Source organism: Sciurus vulgaris (assembly GCF_902686455.1).
Source record: "Sciurus vulgaris genome assembly, chromosome: 8".
NCBI lineage: Eukaryota > Metazoa > Chordata > Mammalia > Rodentia > Sciuridae > Sciurus > Sciurus vulgaris.
In genome coordinates, this window is record NC_136468.1 from 15,046,631 (window position 1) to 15,065,241 (window position 18,611).

An 18,611-nucleotide genomic window follows, 5' to 3' on the forward strand; every position below is an offset into this window, starting at 1 on the left:
TCATTTACAAAATGGAGGTAAGAATAATACATACCCCACAAGGATCAAACCAGAAGGTATCTGTGGTGTGCTTAGCACCTTGCTTCACCTAATGCTAGCAAATATTGTCATTTTTGTTATCTAGATAAGTAAAAGTTGTTCTGTTTCTCCTACTACTTAATATGACAGGTACGTTCTCACAAATTTGGAAAACGCATTGTAGAAGATCTCATTTAAAATAAAGCCTTTGAGGCCGAATGTTTTCTCTGATAAGCGAATCCTGGTCCATAGTGTGGGTGGGTAGGGAAGAATGAAGGAACTCTGGATTATGCAGAGGGGAATGAAGGGAGGGGTGAGGTGGTGGGGACAGGAAGGGTGGCAGAATGAGACAGACAGTATTACCCTATAAACTGTATACACTACTGGTGTGACTCAGCATATGTACAGCCAGAGGAAGGAGAAGTTATGGTCCATTTGTGTCCAATGTGTGAAAATGCATTCTACTGTCATGTATAACCAATTATAATAACAAAAACAAAAACTTGATTTCAAAAGACAACACCTACTGAACTCATACACTATTGTATTAACATAAGTCACAAAATCATATCTTTTTTTAATTTAATTTTTAAAACATTTTTTCATACATGTATATAGGGTAATAATATCTGTCTCATTCTACCGTCCTTCCCATCCCCACCCACCTGACCCCTCCCCTCAATCCCCTCTGTACAATCCAAAGTTCCTTCATTCTTTCCTACCCACTATGGATCACCATCCACTTACCAGAGAAAACATTCGGCCTTTGGTTTTTGGAATTGGCTTATTTTCAGGTAGCTTGATATTCTCCAGTTCCATCCATTTACCTGCAAATGCCATAATTTCATTCTTTAAGGCTGAATAATATTCCATTGTATATATGAAAATCATATCATTCTAATGAATTTAGTTTCTTTATGTTTTGCTTTGTTTTTGCCATTTTGTAAAAAAATAAAATAAAATAAAGCCTTTGTGGCATCCTAGAAATTTACCTAGAGAAGAGCCTTTCAATCTTTAAAATCTATCATAACAACCTGGAGGGCTGACCTCACCTCCAGTTTCTGATTCTGTAGGTCTGGGATGGGGTCTGAGAATTTGCATCTGTAGCAAGTTTCCACGTGATGCTGATGCTGTTGGTCCTGGGAACACAGTTTGAGAATGTCTAACCTTGTGGTGGTGGTGAATTTGACAGTGATTAAGCACCCCTGGATTTCAATCCCTGGTGAGTGACATGGTAGCGATGGCAGTGGTGGTGATGGTACAGGTAAAGAGTTAGAGTCAACTCCCAAGAGGTGAAGCTGAAGGATTACTGGGGCCCATGTCAGTTTGGAGAATGATGTCATACATTTTAAGACACCATGGACAGCAAAAACAACCAGTCTTATCAAATCTGTAGGGAGTTTTTTGGTTGGTTGGTTGGTTGTTGTTATTCAGTGCTGGAGACGATACCCAGGCCCTTACAACATGCTAGGTAAGCACTCTAGCACTGAGCCCAGTAAAATCAAATACGAACCTTAATCAAAATATATAAGGGCAGCCTTTAGAAAATCACAGGCTTGGGCTGGGTTTGTGGTTCAGTGGCAGAGGGCTTACCTAGCACATGTGAGGTTTAATTCTCAGCATTGCATATAAATAAATAAAATAAAGATCCATTGCCAACTAAAAGAATATCACAGGCCTTGGGTTGAAGTGGAGCCACTTCTCAAGTGGGTGGTAACTTTATACAGTCTGCTTCAGGATTGGCAATGACCAGAAAGTACCTCTTAAAGTGATTAATGAATTAAGAGATTGAATATACAAAAAGACAACGGCCAAGCCACCTGAATAGAACTCTGACCCACAACCTCTGCTGCCTTAGGCCCAGAACGTCAGAACTTTCTTGGTCAATGACAGCCACCTGCCCTAATTTTTTTTTTCTTATGCATTTATTTCTTTATTAACATACCTTTTTAGAATATTTTTACTGGGTCTTGCTATAAATGTAGTGTACAGTATTTATTGCATTGCTTAGACTTCTTTAATTATTAATAACTATAGTGCCCATGTTTTTGAGAAACATGCCACGTTCAAATTTGAATATGTTCTTCATCTTTCTAATCCATTCTTCATCCAGCGGAGGCTTCCTCTGGCTTCCAGGCTGGAGAAATTTGTTAATTGTGGGGATGCAGTTGATTCTGATCTTGAATTCCTGTAGGAGAGGGAAGCCAAGAGGACACTGGGTTTGCACTCTTCAGCCATTAAGATGACTTCAAGGAGCTGTATGTCAGCCCAGCTCAGCTGACCGCCCACAAGAAAGTCTTGCCCATGGTCTCTTAGTGCCTTCTCATAGACAGGGAAGAATCTCATAGTGGCTTGCTGGAGAATGTACTCAAGATTCATCTCTTTCTCTTCAGGCGGAGAGAGTGGAAAGTACATAATCATGTCACTCAGGTCCCTCAAGCCTTCTACGTACATGTCAATCCAGGCTTGTTCCTTCAGTTTCCTTCCATACAAGCCATATTTTGCAGCGATGTATCTTAGAATGGCCCTGGCTTCCACCAAATTCATTCCATCAATTTCCACCATGGGGACTTGTTCCTACATCAGGGTTCCCCCTTGAATTAATTTTTCAAATTCTTCATGTGTTTGAAAAAGTTTTTCTTCAAACTCCACTCCGGCTGCAGCCAAGAGCCATTGGACGGATTCCATTCTACCCCTTCCATTGAAGTAGTGAAGCATAGGCTTCCTGGCCATGCTGAAGGATTCCAAATGACCAAACTTGTCGCAACTTTCCTGAATTCAGTTTCCTTTTCCTCAAAGTGGACCATAATGGAGAATCTGTATCATTTAGGGAGGAAAAGCAGGAGTTTCCTGAAGCAAAAAGGAGCTTAAGCAGCTGCTGGGATGGTCCCTCAGTCCTTCCCTTTACTCACAGAAATATCTCCTCTAGTTCGGCCTGAGGCAAACTCACCATCTCCAAACTCTCCTGCAGTTGATTCTCAACAATCTCAACAGCACCGTGAATCCTCAGCATGGACGTGGGGTTCTGTGGGAAGCATTCTTATTTAGCAGCATTAGACTAGGTTGAGCCATGTGACGCATTGGCCTGGCTTGTAGGAACTCCACCTGCCCTAATTTTAACTCCACCTTCATTTCAGAACCAACCCTGGAGAGCCAAATGCCCTCTCCAAACCCATCACAACATATCTCCGCCTGCAGCTTTTCCTTGCCAACAACTTCTTGCACCAGCACTCCCGAACTTTTTGTCTCGGGGACCCTTTCCCACTAGCATTTGAGTCTCCACTGTATTTGAATCTCTGCCAAATACAAGTGATGGCGGCTGATTTCCTTGCCATAGGAAGCGCTCAGTAAGTGGCCTGTTTTTCCTCATTTGGGTGGTCTTTGTTAGTTTCAGACTCTTCTCAGCCACAGAAAGCCAGGTAATTATTACTAGTCTCCAGTTCTTGGAAATGTCCCTGCCACTGTTGTTCACGCTAGTCCCACTAGGTGGCACCATGCACCTATGCAGTGCAGCCATGCTCCTTTGCCTCCAGACTCTGAGGGGAAGGAAAAAAGGAAAGCCATGCAAAACCAGTCTGTTCTGATTCTCTTTTCACGTAAACCTAGTGATTGTGATTTTAGCATGTCCCACGTAACATTGTTATATGGCAAATGTGACACGGCAAGTACTAGCTCTAGAGTCCTGGAAAAGCAGGGAACTGACTGGTCCAGTTCTCAGTCTCTGCACTTCTGAGTTCTGGGCACTGTTCCTCGCGGTATGTGGAAGGGGCTGTCCTGTGGAGGATGCTTAGCAGCATCTCTGGCCTCTATTAGCTTCATGCCAGCAACATCCCCTGTCTTTGTCTGTTCAGGCTGCTATAGCAAAACACCCTAAACTGGGTGGTTTATAAACAGAAAACACTTCTCACAATTCTAGAAGCTGATAAGTCCAAGATCAAGGGGCCAGCATGGGTGGGTTGTTTCTTCATCTGTAAAAGAGACTAGCTAGTGCTGGGACTTACCTCTCAGGCAGTCTCTGAGAAGCATTCATACTACCAGGTGCCTACTCAGAAAAAAAGTAGAGTGAGGCTGTGAACAGGCGGCAGCTTGTGCCCTCCACCTATCTGAGAAGCTGGAGCTTGGGGACCGGAAGGCCCAGCTAGCCTCATCTCCCCAGCAACCTGCCACCAGAGAGGGATTGGACTTGCTTGAGGTCACGTGCCAGTTTGGGCAGTCAGACATCATCTGTCTTGCCTTTGGCCAATTTTTTCCCCCCACTATTAGGGGTGCTCTACTACGGAGCCACATTCCCAGCCCTTATTTATTTATTTTGGAAACAAGGTCTTGCTAACAACTTGCTAAGGTTCACACTAAATTGCCCAGGCTGGTCTCAAACTTGGGATCCTCCTGCCTCAGCCTCCTGAGTAGCTGGGATTACAGGCATGTGCTACCACACCTAACAGGCCAATCTTTTTTATTTTGATTTAATTTGATTTGAGCTGAATTGTAGGAAGTGGTCAGATATTAGAGCTTTCTGGAAAAATGTTCTCCGAGCACGGCGTGTGGCCTCTGAGGGGCGGTGTGGTAATTTACAACCATTTAGTGGTCTAAAGACTGAGACTGCAGGCCAGGGAGGGTTTTAGTTGTGGGTACAGTGCCACAGCTCCTGACCTGTGTGATCAAACTCTTCTGTGGGGAGTCTAGGGAGATCGCCTGTTTGGAACAGGCAGTGGAAGATGCCTAGAAGCAGGAGATAGGATCTTGGTGCCCTGAGCATGGGCAGTCATGTAGAAGAGCTGGACTCAGAACTGGCCTGACAGCCTAGGGTCTTCTGGGATCACAGTGGACACAAAGAATGACAGCTGCTTCCCCAAAGAAGTACATGCCTCTCCTCACCCAGGGCTCCTCATTCTTGTTCCTTTCCTCAGTGTTCAACCCGATGCCCAAAGGAAGCAGAAAAGATGTAAGTGTAAAGGTTCTCCAGCATGGCAAGCTCGATATTTGAGACTTTGCTTAAAGGTGAATGACAGGGCGAATCCAGTCCATGACTTGATTCTTTGTTTTGCATCATAAATACACTAATCCTTATTATGTTATGAACACTTTAATTCTTTTTGCGGGGAGAGGTACTGGAAAATGAACCCCGAAGCACCTTACCACTGAGCTACATTCCCAGGCCTTTTCATTTTTTTGAGACAGGATTTCCCTAAATTGCTTCACTAAGTTGGTGAGGCTGGCCTCAGACTTGTGATTCTCCTGCCTCAGCCTCCTGAGCTGCTGGGACTACAGGTGTGCGCTACCCAGCTTTTTTTTTTCCCTTTCTTTCTTTTTCTCGGCATTGGAGTAGAACCCAGGGCTTCCCGTGGGCTGGTCACACTCTATCAATGAGCAAAGCTCTGCTACCCACCTCTGAACACTTCAGTTCTTCATGAAAAAAAGGAAAACATCCTCCAAAATAAGCTAGCAGGTGGAAGTGAAACAGAAATGGTTCTTCGCCAAGAGTTATATGTTACTGTGTTATTGGCCAATTCAGAAATTCTGAGGTTTCCTGGAAAGTGTCAGTGACCTGGGGTAATAAGCAAAGGTCGTTTGCTTCACATCACCCCTTCGTGGGCACCCACGATTGCCTGTCTTCCGCAGAGGTACGAGGTGCCAGGCATCCTGAAAGAGGGGACAAAGCCATCTCTACCAAGGACTGGGCCCTTGGCAGCCAGGGGAGGACAGAGGAGCCCTGAGGCCTCAGTCTGGGCTCTGCACACCTTTGGCCGGGTGGCCTCCGTTCTGCCTCCCACCATCCCACCCTTGCTCCTCACCTCCTGGATTGCATCTGATAGGGACCAAGAACAAACCCAGCCTGGGGAGAAGGTTTGGGTGGATGCTCGACTTGGTTTTGGTTCCTCAGAGGGAGGCAGGCTGGTGGTTATGGTGGGATGAGGAGGAACTTCCTCCTGAAGAGGAAGGGAGTAGCTGCCTTCGAAGGACTGGAAGGAAGCTGGCCCTGCTCTCCAGGTGGCTCCTCTGGCCCCAGGCTGCCAGGTGCTTGGTGTCTGCAAGGGGTAGGCAGGCAGGAGGGCGTGAAGGAGCTCCAACCAAGGGCATATCAAGGTGAGTCTGCCTGCTTTCCCTGCCCCAGGTCATTCCCTCCTTTGCTCTACTTCATCCAGATGCCACGGGCCTGAGAGCAGGTGTGAGCTCCTTTTCCCATGCCAGCTAATAAACAAGTAACCAGACCTCTTGCCCATCACCTGCTGAGTGTGTGCCTTCCACTGTGCCCCGGGAGGCAGGTAGCAAGGTAGAGGAGGGATTCTGCCATCCAAGAGGCCCGAGCCAGAAAGAGTCCCAGAGACCCAAGCTGAGGAACCAGTTCTCAAAGGGATGGTCAAGGGAACTCATCTCAAGGGACGTTCTAAGGAACTGTGCTTTCTGTCCCTTCCAGGGGCTGAGACATAGCAAGGACATGAACTGGACACTGACCCAGAAGTCTCCTTTCAAAGTGGGCGAGCTGGGGAGAGCAGTGCCCTGGCATGGAGCTGTGTAACTCAAAGGATATGAGTTGAGCCAGACAGGCCTGGATTTGTGCATAACTTCATTGAGTTAGGCTTTCCTATCCACAAAACGGTGGGGATTGACTTTCAATTCCTCAGGGTTGTGGGGAGGACTCAGTGACATAACATATAAAAGTGCCTGGGACAGAAAAGAGGCTCAAGAAATCTTTAGCTTTCAAAAGGAATCTCAATGGAAACGTGACGATTTGAGATTTGAGAGAGATGTCCATAGGCCCTTTCTGAGGCTCTGTCCCATTTTGAAGGGGCTAATCTTCACGGTCCCACAGACCCTCTCATTTCCCTGATGGCTAACACCTGTCACAAGCCTGGCAGAGGCCTGGACATAGAAGGGGTGGGGAGTGAGGGGGAGCTGAACTCCGATGGGGGAGAAAAAGTGCCTGCTTCTCTTCTCATCCTCAGCCTGACTCCCCATGTTCCTACAGAGGAAAGAAAGCAGAGATCAGCACAAGAATGAAACACAGGAGGCCCCTGGTGAGTCCTCCTGTGGGCCAGGCACAGTAGTAAACCCACTTCTTGATCATCTGACTGGGGCCTCAGAATGCTACTCTGCTGTTTCATTTTACATGATGCAGGGACTCAGAGGCCAAGCAATGCGCTCCAGAGCTGGATTTGGCATCCAGTCCCAAGCCTGTGTTCTTCAATGGGACACTGAAAGAAGAGGGAGAGGAAGTAACAGATGCTCTGCAGTGGTCAGGGCCTCCCTGCATGGAGGAAGCAGGATTAAAGGCTCAGAAGAAAAATCAATTCTGTTTTCTTCATCTCATCTCAGCCTTCCATATCTGTGGGTTCCACATCCATGGAGTTGACCACTTACAGATGGAAGATATTTGAACATACATATACAACTGAACATGGACAGCCTTTTTTCTTGTCATGATTCCCTAAATGACTACTGAAAATATTACTTACATAGGCTAAGATATTATAAGTAATCCAGAGATGATTTATAATATATGGGAGGATATATACAGATTATATGCAAACACTTTTTTTTTTTTTTTTTTTTTTTTGTGGTGCTGGGAATTGAACCCAGGGCCTTGTGCATGCGAGGCAAGCACTCTACCAACTGAGCCATATCCCCAGCCCAACTGAGCCCTTTTATATATGGGACTTGAACATTCAAAGATTTTGGTATCCCCAAGGGGTCCTGGAACCAATCCCCTATAGACAGAGAGGGATGACCATAATTCTACCCTAGGACTCATTTTCCAACATGGAGAGAAGCCAAGGAGAGGCAGGGAGGGCAGGACATGAATGCACTTTTGGAGTGATTGGTGTCATGAGTTGGGAGAAGAGGGAGCTCTTCTTGCAAGGCCTTCTAGACTCTGGCACACAGAGCCACCTTGAAAGGTTACCCTTGGCTACCCTGCCTTCCAGGGCTAGAGAAGTAGGGCTTGGGAGAGACCAGGAAATCATCAGCTGAAAAAAACTCCTGGAAGCCACGAGGAGCACATAGGAAAGGAGAGGGAGCGATGTGTTGGATCCCTTTCACTAATTAAGTAATTAATCTATCTATATTTTGGTACTATGGATGGAATCCAGGGGCATTTTATCACCAAGCTGAATCCCCAGCCTCATTTATTTTTGAGACAGAGTCTCACTAAATTGCTGAGGGCCTTGCTAAAACTGCCCAGACCGGCCTTGAACTTGTGATCCTCCTGCTTCAGTCTCCAATGTCTCTGGGATTACAGGCATGCACCACTGTGCCCGGCGTGGGACCCCTTTCATGGTGACAGAGACATATGATGACCGTGCGATGGAAGCAGCTCGGAGTTTGAAATGATGAGATGATCAGAGATAGAATCTAGAAAGCAGAGACCCCACCTGGTATCGTTCATCAGACTCTGGTCCATTGTGTTACCCTTAAAGAAAAGGGAGAAAATAAAGCCCCACGTCCCTGAATGCCCCTTTCTGTTCCCTAAAACCTAGTCAAGTAAAGGGAACAATGAAAGCAAGCCTGGGCTGGAATATCTGGATACATGTTATCTTGAAGGACTCTGGTTTTCTCCCACGTATTCTGAGAACTAGGGCAAGTTAGTGTTATCTGTAGAAAACTGCTTTCTTGTACGCATGCCAGGACAACTGCTCCTTAAGGTGCTGATCACACAGGGACAAAGCAAGCTAAACTGATGCTGCCTCTGTCACCTAACCTATAAACCCCCTCCTTGCAGGGTGGACCAGCGCACCAGGGAGAGGGAAGTGCTCATCCAGGCAGCTGCCCCGGAAAAAGCACTGTGAGCAGAAGAGATGCGACTGTTTGATGAGATACCTGAAGCACTGCATGGAACAGAGCTATACTTGTCCAGCTTGTCACCATTGGACTTTTTGGTGAGGTGCTGAAGGCACTGCTTGGAGCAGAGGTGCATCTGTCCAGCCCAGCACCACTGGATCCTCTTGTCAGCATTTCTCAATAAACCCTGCATCTCATGTCCCACCTCGGAGACCTTCCTTGGTCTCTTTGAAACCTGTCCCACTGCCATAGCACTACTGGGCAGTAAAGACTACATGCAAGGAACAGAGGCAGTGACATTTTTTCTAAAACAAATTAGTGCCCAGAACTCAAAGATAGAAGGAATGACAGTCTGGGTTTAGGAGTTGTCACTAAGAAGCTCCCCAGCCTTCTGTTGTCATACTACACGCCTAAGATGCATTGGAATAGCAGTTGGGAGGCCACAAATTCAAAGGCTCCTGGGTTCTGTGTGCACTGGGTTAGGGGAGGCACCAGCTGTACTCTGCTCAGTTGTTCTCCTTGAACTTTGCAGTTTGCTTCCTTACACCTGAGGGCCCTGACAGTGATTAACCATTAGGAAGTCACGCCTCTGATCTTTACTTAGAAAGTGAAAACATATTGAATGATGCTTCTGCAAACAAAATAGTAATTTAAATGCTTATTTTTTACCCTTTTTTTTGGGTGCTGGGGATCGAACCCAGGGCCTTGTGCTTACAAGGCAAGCACTCTACTGACTGAGCTATCTCCCCAGTCCTCTTACTTTTTAAAAATGCTTGCACTTTGCAAATTTGATTTCTGAAAGTTCACTGTGCTTAGTTGACGTGAACATGGCATGAAGAAGAGCTTCAGAGAGCTCATAAAATGATCAAAACCCTTAGCTATGACTGTGACTTTTTGGGGGGTGGTTGTTAGGGATTAAACCAGTGATGCTTTGCCACTGAGCTACATCCCAGCCTTTCTTTTTTTTTTTTTTTTTTTTTTTTTTTTTTTGCGATAGGGCCTCCCTAAGTTGCCAATGCTGGCCTCTCATTTGGATCCTTCTCCTTTAGCCTCTGGAGTCACTGGGATTACAATGGGTGCCACCACACCCAGCCTTTCCTGTGACTTTGAACAAATCCCTCAAATCTCAGGTTTCCAGTATCTAACATTCCTTGTTATACAAAGTCCCTTATTTATTTGTTTTTCTCTCTCTCTCTCCTGAGCACCTCTCTTGGGGATTTATAAGGTTAAGTCTCTCTATTTTTTTTCCCCCTTGCCTAAACTTTAAGCCTCTGGGTCTAACCCTTCTGAAGGTACCTGAGCTAAAGACAAGAATGGTTTTCCTTGGGTTCAGAGGGACTGTCCTGGAGGCATGTCAGCACCTGTAAATTACCACTGCAGGCTTGTCTCCCTTTCCTCTGGGCACTCCTCTGCTCAAAAACTTCCCATCACCCCCCCCACCCCACCCCCCAATTGCTTGCAGCATAAACTCCAAATTCTATCCAGGCCTTAAAAATCAGGCCAGGCCTATCTACCTGACCTTATTCCCAGTTCACTCCTTGTCTGTGACACAAATTCTCTGTGTCCCACCTTCCCTTTGCCTCTGCTTATGCTCTTCCCTACAACTAGACTGTCTTTCCTGTCTTCCATTTTCCCTCCACACCCCAATCCATTCAAGATCCTCCGCCAATCGAAGACCCAGGCAACTTCCTCAAATGCCCCAGCTTGTATTGGGGCCTCCTTTCCGTGAAGCCCACGGCATTTCGAGTCTGCGATCCGTGTGCCTCGAATGTGTGTCCTATTAGGGCGGTGGACACTAAAGAGTCATTTCTCCTCTGCAAGAGTTTCGGGACAAGCCCCGCTCCTCACGGGTTTGGGAGCTCTTCTATCTGGCGCTGGGCTCCTGGGCCTTTCCAAACCCTCTTCGCCTGTCTTATGACAGTCATTACTCCTGCCTGATTGCATGAAGCTTGGGGCAAATGTGGTGCCCCAAGCTGACTCTGCCTGGCGTGTCCCAGGCCCACTCTAGTCCCATAAATGGGTTAACTGGCCGGAGCAAAGCGAGGACCAGGGAGTGACCCTTCCGTGGCGTCTAAGTCCAGGTCTCCAGGTCTCCTTCCCAGGCTGAGCGCATCCTGCCAATGGCTCTCTGGCCCAGGTGGAATGGAGACCGCGAGCGGTGGTCTTCAGCACAGAAGGGGTTAAGCCACCATCTCCTCCACCCCCGATAGGCGAGGGGGCGAGTCCGGCAGAAGGTCCTGTTTACCGTGGCTCCCCTCGGCGGCGGGCCCTGGGAGAGGGGTTGCCGTGGCAACCGGCCCGGCGCCCGCCAGCTGCGGATTAGCTCACTGGAGCCGGGGCGGGATGGGTCGGGAGGAGGGGGCGCGCGTCACGGCAGATCGTCGCTGCGCCGCGAGAGGAAGAGGAAGGGGCAGCCCGACGAGTCGGTTCTCGGCTGGCGGGAGGGGCGCGGGGCGGCCGCGAGGAGCGCGCCGCCGAGGCCCGGGGCGGCGGGGACCCGACGAGAGCGCGCGGCGGGGACCCCCGGGGCCAGCCGGCGGTCGCGGGAGGCCGCGCGGACAAAGGCGCGGAGGGCTGCGGGCCATGGCGCCCCGGGGTCCCGCCGCCGCCCGGCCCCGCACCGCGCCGCCCGCCGCCCGGGCGCGCCCGGACGTCCCCGAGATGCACCCCGGAGCCCGCGGAGCCGCCGCCCGCGGGGAGGTAGGGCGGGGCCCGGGTGCGGGGCGAGCTGGGGAGACCCGGAGGGGACTGGAGGCGGGAGGGAGGAAACGGCTCCAGCTGCCCGAACCCGGAGTCGGGAGGCTGTTCGCTGCAGACCAGCGGCTGCGCTCCGGCGGGCGGCCGTGGGGACGCTTCAGCCCGGCCCGCGGGACTTGAGCAAAGTGCGATCCAGACCAACTCCTCGGGTCGGGAGGACTCCCCGGGCCGAGCCGGTAGCCGCCGACCCTCGCCCCGAGACCTGCAGAAACTGGGCGGGGTCCCCTAGGCGGCGCTGGGCCCCGGAGCGTGAGCGTGAGCGTGAGTGCGCGGTGTGCGCTCGCGGGGAGACCCAGACGACCCAGCAGCCAGCCCCACCCCTCGCTGCGGTCGGGATTTGCAGTCTTGGGAAAGCAGGAAGGTAAAGGTGACCGAATCTGCCTTTTCCAACTTTTCCCCAAGGATGGAGTCGGGAAACAGATGAAGTCCAGGGGAAGTCTCTTCACAACACAGGAGGGTCACAGGGATCTGGATTCTGACCACCGAGCAGAACCACGACCTGTGCAATCCTGCTGTGAGCGGCCAGAATGGCAAGCTGAGCATTGCGCTCTAGGGCCATGGATTGGGGCAGGGGAAGTGCAGAGACCCAGCTTTCACCCGCTGGTGCTGGGGAAGGAACAGGCAGACTCCTGGCTTGTGCTCAGAGGACTCCAAGGGATGACTTGAATACCCCAGATGAGGTTGGGTAATAATGGGGCGGGGTGACAGGGTTACAATCAGGCACTTTACAGTTATTTGTTATTAAATGCTTACACTCTCTGGTTACTACATTTAAAAAAAAAAAAATCATATGAAATAGCCAGAGTGGAATAGAAAGTTTTTGGGGTGGGAGGCATAGAGTGGAATTCTGAGAGGAAGTTCAGGGCAAACAGACTTCTTTTCAACGTCGTTTATTTTTTATTTTGAGATAGGGCCTTCCCAAGTTGCTGAGGCTGGCCTTGAACTTTCCCCATCCTCCTGCCTCAGCCTCCTGAGCCACTGAGATTCAGGTGTGCTGGCTAGAGACTGTTTTGGAGGCAGAGCAATGAAAAGACTAGCAGGCGGGCTGGTGTCCTGTCCTTTATTCTGGAATACTTGAACCGTGTCTGTGAGTCCTCTAGTCACAGAGTGAAGGAAGACCAGAGGAGAGGCCCCCAACTCAGGGAAGACCCACAGAGTTGATGCTTGGGCTGAACCCTGGAAACCTCTTTACCGAGAAAACAAAGCAGGAAAGGTTGTTTCAGCTTACGGAGCGGCATATGTAAAGTCACTGAGAGGGAGAACCCAGCATGGGGAGAATTCAGTAGGGCTGTGGGGTGTGGAGGTGTGTGTGTGTGTGCGCGCCCGTGCGCGCCAGGAGTGCTTAGGGAAAGGCTAGGCCGTGCAAGGAAGGCTCTTCAAGGAGGAGGAGTTCCCCAGAGGTCAGATTTGTGTCTTAGAAAGCTCACTCATTGTTGGGTGGAGACCTGGAGGACGATGAGACCAAGTCTTTGCAGCATCCAGACCAGGATTCTTACTGAACAGGGTGACAGCAGTGGTGGAGCAGGAGAGGACGAAAGGATTTCCAAGGTCAAGAGGTAGGCACTGCTGTGGACTGTTTGGGGCACAGAGTGAGGTAACTTAGACTAAAACCAAGTACAGAAATGCCCAGGAGAAAAAGCAAAGCAAAAGGAGTGGACATTTTGAATGGCCTGAATTGAGCAGATTACAATACTTGGACAATGAATTTGGCTCTAAGTTTTCTGGCAACTTAGGAACAAACAAAAATACACTGGCTTGCATAGTTTTGGATTGGGGACAACAGAAAGCATACAAATTAATTTTCAGAACAAGATTTTTCCTGGAATTGAACTCAGCTGGGATTTTATCAGGGGAACTTTATGTGAAGACCAGAGAGTGACATAGGGTAAAAAAAAAAAAGTCTTCATTGTATAAACAAAACAAAAAATATAGATAAGACAATAAAAAGGAAAAAAAAAATCATTATTGGTGTTACAAAAGATGGGAAGATAAAATTGCACATGACTGGCTTCCTATACCATCTGCCTCTTAGGACGAGGGGAGTATATTTAGGGCTGTCAGTTCAGGGTGTGGACAGCCATGGTACAGAACTGCTAGAGCCAGGGAACCCCTTGAGTGGTCACTCAAGGGAGGAAGCGACATGACATCCGCTTCCTTGAATGTTGCCCAACCACATACTACTTGGCCTGTAGGTGGGTGGGCGGAGACTCTCTTGTAGGTAGGGAGGGAGGGCCTAGTGCGTCCTTAGACCAGCATCCAGAAATCCTGACCAACAGGGAAGCAGGCACACGGGTGCGAGCAGCATTTTAGGGCACCATTCAGATTGGCAAGTCCACTTCCTAGTGTACTTCCTAGGTGTTTCTGCACCCAGACCTGATGTTTAGCCTGATATAAGGGAGTGAGATTCAGAAGACCAAAGATCCTCTCCCAGGGGAGGATGGGAATGTGAGAATCTTGTTGACTGCAACACCAGGAAGTTGTGGAGGAAGGACACAGATCTCCTGGCCAGCCCCTCCCCTAGGTGTCCACAGAAGGCAGAGAACCTGCAGAATCTAGGACCACTCCTTGTTAAGGTACCTTCTAAATTTTGTATCATTTCTTCTGGGCAACTTTAGTGGTCTTAACAGTGAATAGGTATGGAATTCTGTCCCCACATCAGGCTTCTTAAAGTTTTTTAACTTGAAATATACATTAGGTTAAACATTGAAATGCAAGAGAGGGGAATTGGTTTTTGTTGTTGTTGTTGTTGTTGTTTTTGGTTTGTTTGTTTTTGTTTGTTTTGTGGTGCTAGGAATTGAACCCGGGGCCTCGCAGGCTAGGCAAGGGCTCTACCACTGAGCCACACCCTCAAAATACTTGATGCCTGGGCCACACCCTATATCAATTAATGCAAACTCTCTGAGAGTGGGCCCTGGGTATCAGCATTCGTCAACGACTCCACATGATTTTAAGGTACAGCCAGTTAAGAGTTGCTTTAACACATCACAGAAGGGACAGAAACCTAGATTCCAAAAGATGAGGGGGTAGGTTTCGGGGGGTGCGTGGGCTGCTTCACGTGTAAGTGGCCAGGGCTGATCCCGCTCGGGCCTGTGTCCCACTGGACCTGGGTCTGTGCTCCTGCTGGTCTCGCCGCCTTGCCCTGAGGTCTTTGCAGGTCCTCCTGTGTTCTTCAGGCTGTCACTTTGCTGAAGCTGAGGCTCAGGAGTCCCTTCCCTGGTGTGGTGCCAGAGCGGTGATTCTTGGGGTCTGCTGACACTGCTTTCTGGCTGGTTGTGCAGGCCTTGTAGCTGTGGCAGCTTGCCGTCCTCAGCCGCTTCTCAGCATGCACCCCTGGTCTTCTGCGGCTCTCGGGACCCAGTCCTGGGCCCACGAACCCTTCTTCCTCCACTAGAACCATCTGACCTTCTCACATTTCCCAGGCTACCCCAGCCTTCTCAAAATTCTCTGTGATTCACGCGGCAGAAAAACTGCCAGACCACTGGACCCCTTTAATAACAGGAGGTGAGTGATTAACGCAGTTCTCCGTGGAAGAACAACAGTCAGATTGTCTTTTACACTGGCGTTAAAAATCAGTGTCTGATTTGGGCAAAAATTTATCATGTCAACTCTGTTTGCCCAGAAGTTAGGCTCTTTCTCAGCTGGGGCGTAGAGCTGCTGCTTGGTCCTTGGCTCCCCTCTGACATCTTGGTCCTTAGTTCAGCGGGGCTGAAAGAGGGGTAAGCTGGAGATCCTCTCTAACTGGCTGAACTATGGAAAACCAAGTTATCAGTTTTTCTCCTGGCCTCAGGGAAGGGAGGGGTGAGTCACTCTGTAGCAAGTTTAGGGAGGACAAGTCCCTCAGAGGGAGGGATTGAGCTGGAGAGGGGCCGGGATGGGGAATTGTGGTCCTGGCCGTGACTGTGACCACGGCTGCACTCTGTCATGCCCAGGCCTTCCATAGGCTGCAGATCTCACCCAAGGGCTTGTCAGGCCTGTTCAAGCAGAGTGTCAAATGTTTCCTTTTGTTATTTTGTTTTTTTAAAAAAGTATGCTTCACATTTTTAAGTTTCCTTATATATACACATTTTCTATGTATATATACGTAAATTCTGAAAATCATGTTTACTGTGAAACTTTTAAGCAATACATTAAAAAAATGAGATAAAAATGAAAGTTTATCCTATACTACCCCCTGCCTGAGAGGCAGTCACCATTTGGTACATATCATAAATCCTCCTAGATATTTTTTCTTTGCATATGATATGATTATTTGTTAACAGAAATAGAGGCAAGTGCTACTTATTGGTCAGCAACATGCGATCGAAATGTAAAAACACTTAGTGGGGGTAATTTTTGTGTAGTACATACACAGCCTTCTTGGTAACAGCTTCCCAGGGTTCTTTGGTATGGATTGATTTAATTTGTTTAACAAAACTGATTCATGGGCAATTGGTTGTTTTCAATTTTAGCTGTTATAAGTGATGTTGCCGCAACCCTCTCCAGCCCTTGTCCTGACATTTCCATAAGATACAACCCTAGAAGTGGAATTGCTACCTTAAAATAGGTTTCATGGCTGGGGTGTAGCTCAGTGGTACCACAGTCGCCTAGCATATCCACAGCCCTGGGTTCCATCCCAGGCACTACAAAAAAGAAACAAAAATCACAACTGGGACAGTTTCTAAAGTAAAAGGGAAGCACTAAAAATGAGTTTTAACAGAGGGTCTGTGTTTATGTTGCCCAGGCAAGTCCCAAATTCCTAAGTGAGCCTCCTATCTCTGGGACTACAGGCACATGCCACTGTGCCTAGCACAAAAAATGAGTTGTCAGTTGATGTACAGCAGCCTGAACCTGAGCTGTCCTGGGGCTGCACCTTTGGCCATGCTGCCAAAGGCTAAGGGTCAGATGCATCCTTGCTGGGGTGGATGTTTTGTCCCCAGGGAGAGATGACTCGGTCCCATCCCTCTGTCCTCTGGCCTTTCTTATCCACCTAGGGTCAGAGCCTGAGTCCAAGGAAAGTCAGGGGGCAGGTGGATGACTGAGACTATATGTGACCTTCTTGTACCTTTTAAATGAGTCAGAGGAGATGGCTACTGCTGTTCTGCCCCTCCCATGGAAAAGTAACACTGCCTGCCTCTCCCCAGCAGACTGAAAGCATCAGAACAGGACACAACAGGCATTTTATCTGTGGTTCTCAAGTCCCTGGGCAATCTAGGCTAGACCTCCCCAGAAGACTAAGCAAAAGCGTTTTATGGGATTATGCAGCATATCACTATAAAAGACGATCGCATTTGGTCAGGGAAGAAGTTAGCTGGGGAAGATGCCGGATGCTCTGGTTTGGTTCCTGCACAGGAGCGATAGGGCGGCCTGAGACATAGAACTTGCATCCCCTAGGATTGTAGAAAGCCTAGGCTCTCCGCCACAGACTTGGTCAGAGTGGTGGATGGGAAGACAGAGAGGAGCTTCTTGAAGCACCAGCCTGTGCTCTGGGCCTCCTGCAAGGGCATTGTGTCTGGCTCTCTGGGTACTCCGAGGGGTCCTCCACCTGATACTCTAAGCTGCAGGTGAGATTCATTCCAACTTGGAATGAAGCACGTGGTCATCTAACCCCAAGGATAACTTCCGGGCATCTTGTGGCAACTGACATCCTTCACATCTGGTCCATTTCATCATTTGTTTTTGTGACAATCAGAAAGCATACACAAGCTCCCAGGACATCAAAGGGAGACCAGTGAACTCTGTTTACCCCCCAGTGAACTACAGCGCCTAATGGGGTGGGAAAAGGTCACAGAGGAGAGAGCTGCTTAATGCCTCTCAAAACAACCACACTTGGAGATTCCAGCTTTGGGAGTCAGGGCCGAGGGAGCCTCTTATCCCAGGCTTTCCTCCCTGAACACAGGACAGCCAAGATTCCACGCCTGGGACCCAATGCAGAGAGACGGGGAAAGGAGCACAGAGGCTGCTTCTAGGTATACACACAACTCGGGGTTCAGGCTGCTTATTGATTGGAGGAAAAGAGAAGGAGAATGTTATTTTCAGGTTGGCAAGAGAAGCATAGAATTGGAAGAGTCCCCTGGGATAGGTCTTCAAGTTCCTCCCCACACCCCTGAAATCTGGCTTTGGTCCCTAACCATCTGCTGAAATTTTATCCTAGGTTACTAATGGGAATCAATGGCCAGTTCACTGTTCTCTTGGCTCTTGATTTTGCTAATGCACTGTATATTCCTGACTCTTCTTTTCTTGAAACCCACCAAGGTTGGTATAAAACTGCTGTGCACTGATACATGTGGGCTAGTTGTCAAAATATTGAGATGCTGCTATACTGGTTGCTAAATAGCTTTTTTTTTTTTTTTTTTTTCTGGTAATGGGAATTGAACCAGGGTCTTGCGAATGCTAGGCAAGTGCTCTACTACTGATCTACTACTGAGCTACATTCCCAGCCCGCCCCACCCCTAGACCTTTTTCAGCAAGACAGGGCCTCACTAAGTTGCTGAGACTGGCCTCAAACTTGCAATCCTCCTGCCTCAGCCTCCTGAGTAATTGGGATCACAGGTGTGTGCCCCACCTGCCCAGCCCATGTCACATTTTCATTGCATATTTTGAATACTCCCTCCTCACCTTAGACACCATATATTTTGGTTGTCTTAATTGTCTTTCAAAAACGAGATCTTCACCGGGTCTTTTGCATTCAACAGACATTTACGCATCACTCTCAGTAGCCCTTGATCCTGTGGAGATAGTAGTAGATAAGTCAAAAGACGTCCAGAAGCTGGGTGTGGTGGCATGTGCCTGTAGTCTGGAGGCTGAGGCAGAAGGATTGCTTGAACCCAAGAGTCCTGGGCCAGACTGGGCAACACAGCACGATCCTGTCTCTTAAAGCATGCGTTGGATCAGACATGCCTTCAGAACCACCTTCCAGCTGGAAGGTCCAGGTGAAGAAGCCCAGTCGAGGGCGACGTGGTGAGAGCTTCAGTCCTGCTCTCTGCCCTTTCTTCACTTCCCCCGCAGGCAGCTCATTCATGTTCCTCCCAGCTTCAGCCCTGCAGGATCTTCTCCGCTGATACTTAGTTCATGGCCTCCAGCTG

The 18,611-nt window shown here is 48.8% G+C and overlaps 1 protein-coding gene, 1 long non-coding RNA gene and 1 pseudogene across 4 annotated transcripts in view; 1 reads left to right on the top strand and 2 right to left on the bottom strand.

Moving 5' to 3' along the window:
- Positions 1-2,041: 2,041 nt before the first annotated feature.
- On the bottom strand, positions 2,042-3,356 carry LOC306667293 (glutathione S-transferase-like; annotated as a pseudogene). Its single transcript has one exon. The product of its transcript is annotated as a glutathione S-transferase-like (transcript).
- A 7,808-nt stretch (positions 3,357-11,164) lies between these two features.
- The window catches only part of DENND2A (DENN domain containing 2A), a 117,675-nt gene continuing 110,228 nt past the window's right edge, over positions 11,165-18,611 (top strand). For both annotated transcript variants that reach the window (XM_079150089.1, XM_079150083.1), the window contains exon 1: positions 11,165-11,493. The gene's annotated coding sequence lies outside the window, so the exon portion shown is untranslated. The remainder of the gene's footprint in view (positions 11,494-18,611) is intronic.
- Positions 12,079-18,611, bottom strand: part of LOC306667500 — a 33,826-nt gene continuing 27,293 nt past the window's right edge. The window contains exon 2 of the long non-coding RNA XR_013765579.1: positions 12,079-12,734. This is a non-coding gene — a long non-coding RNA (uncharacterized lncRNA). The remainder of the gene's footprint in view (positions 12,735-18,611) is intronic.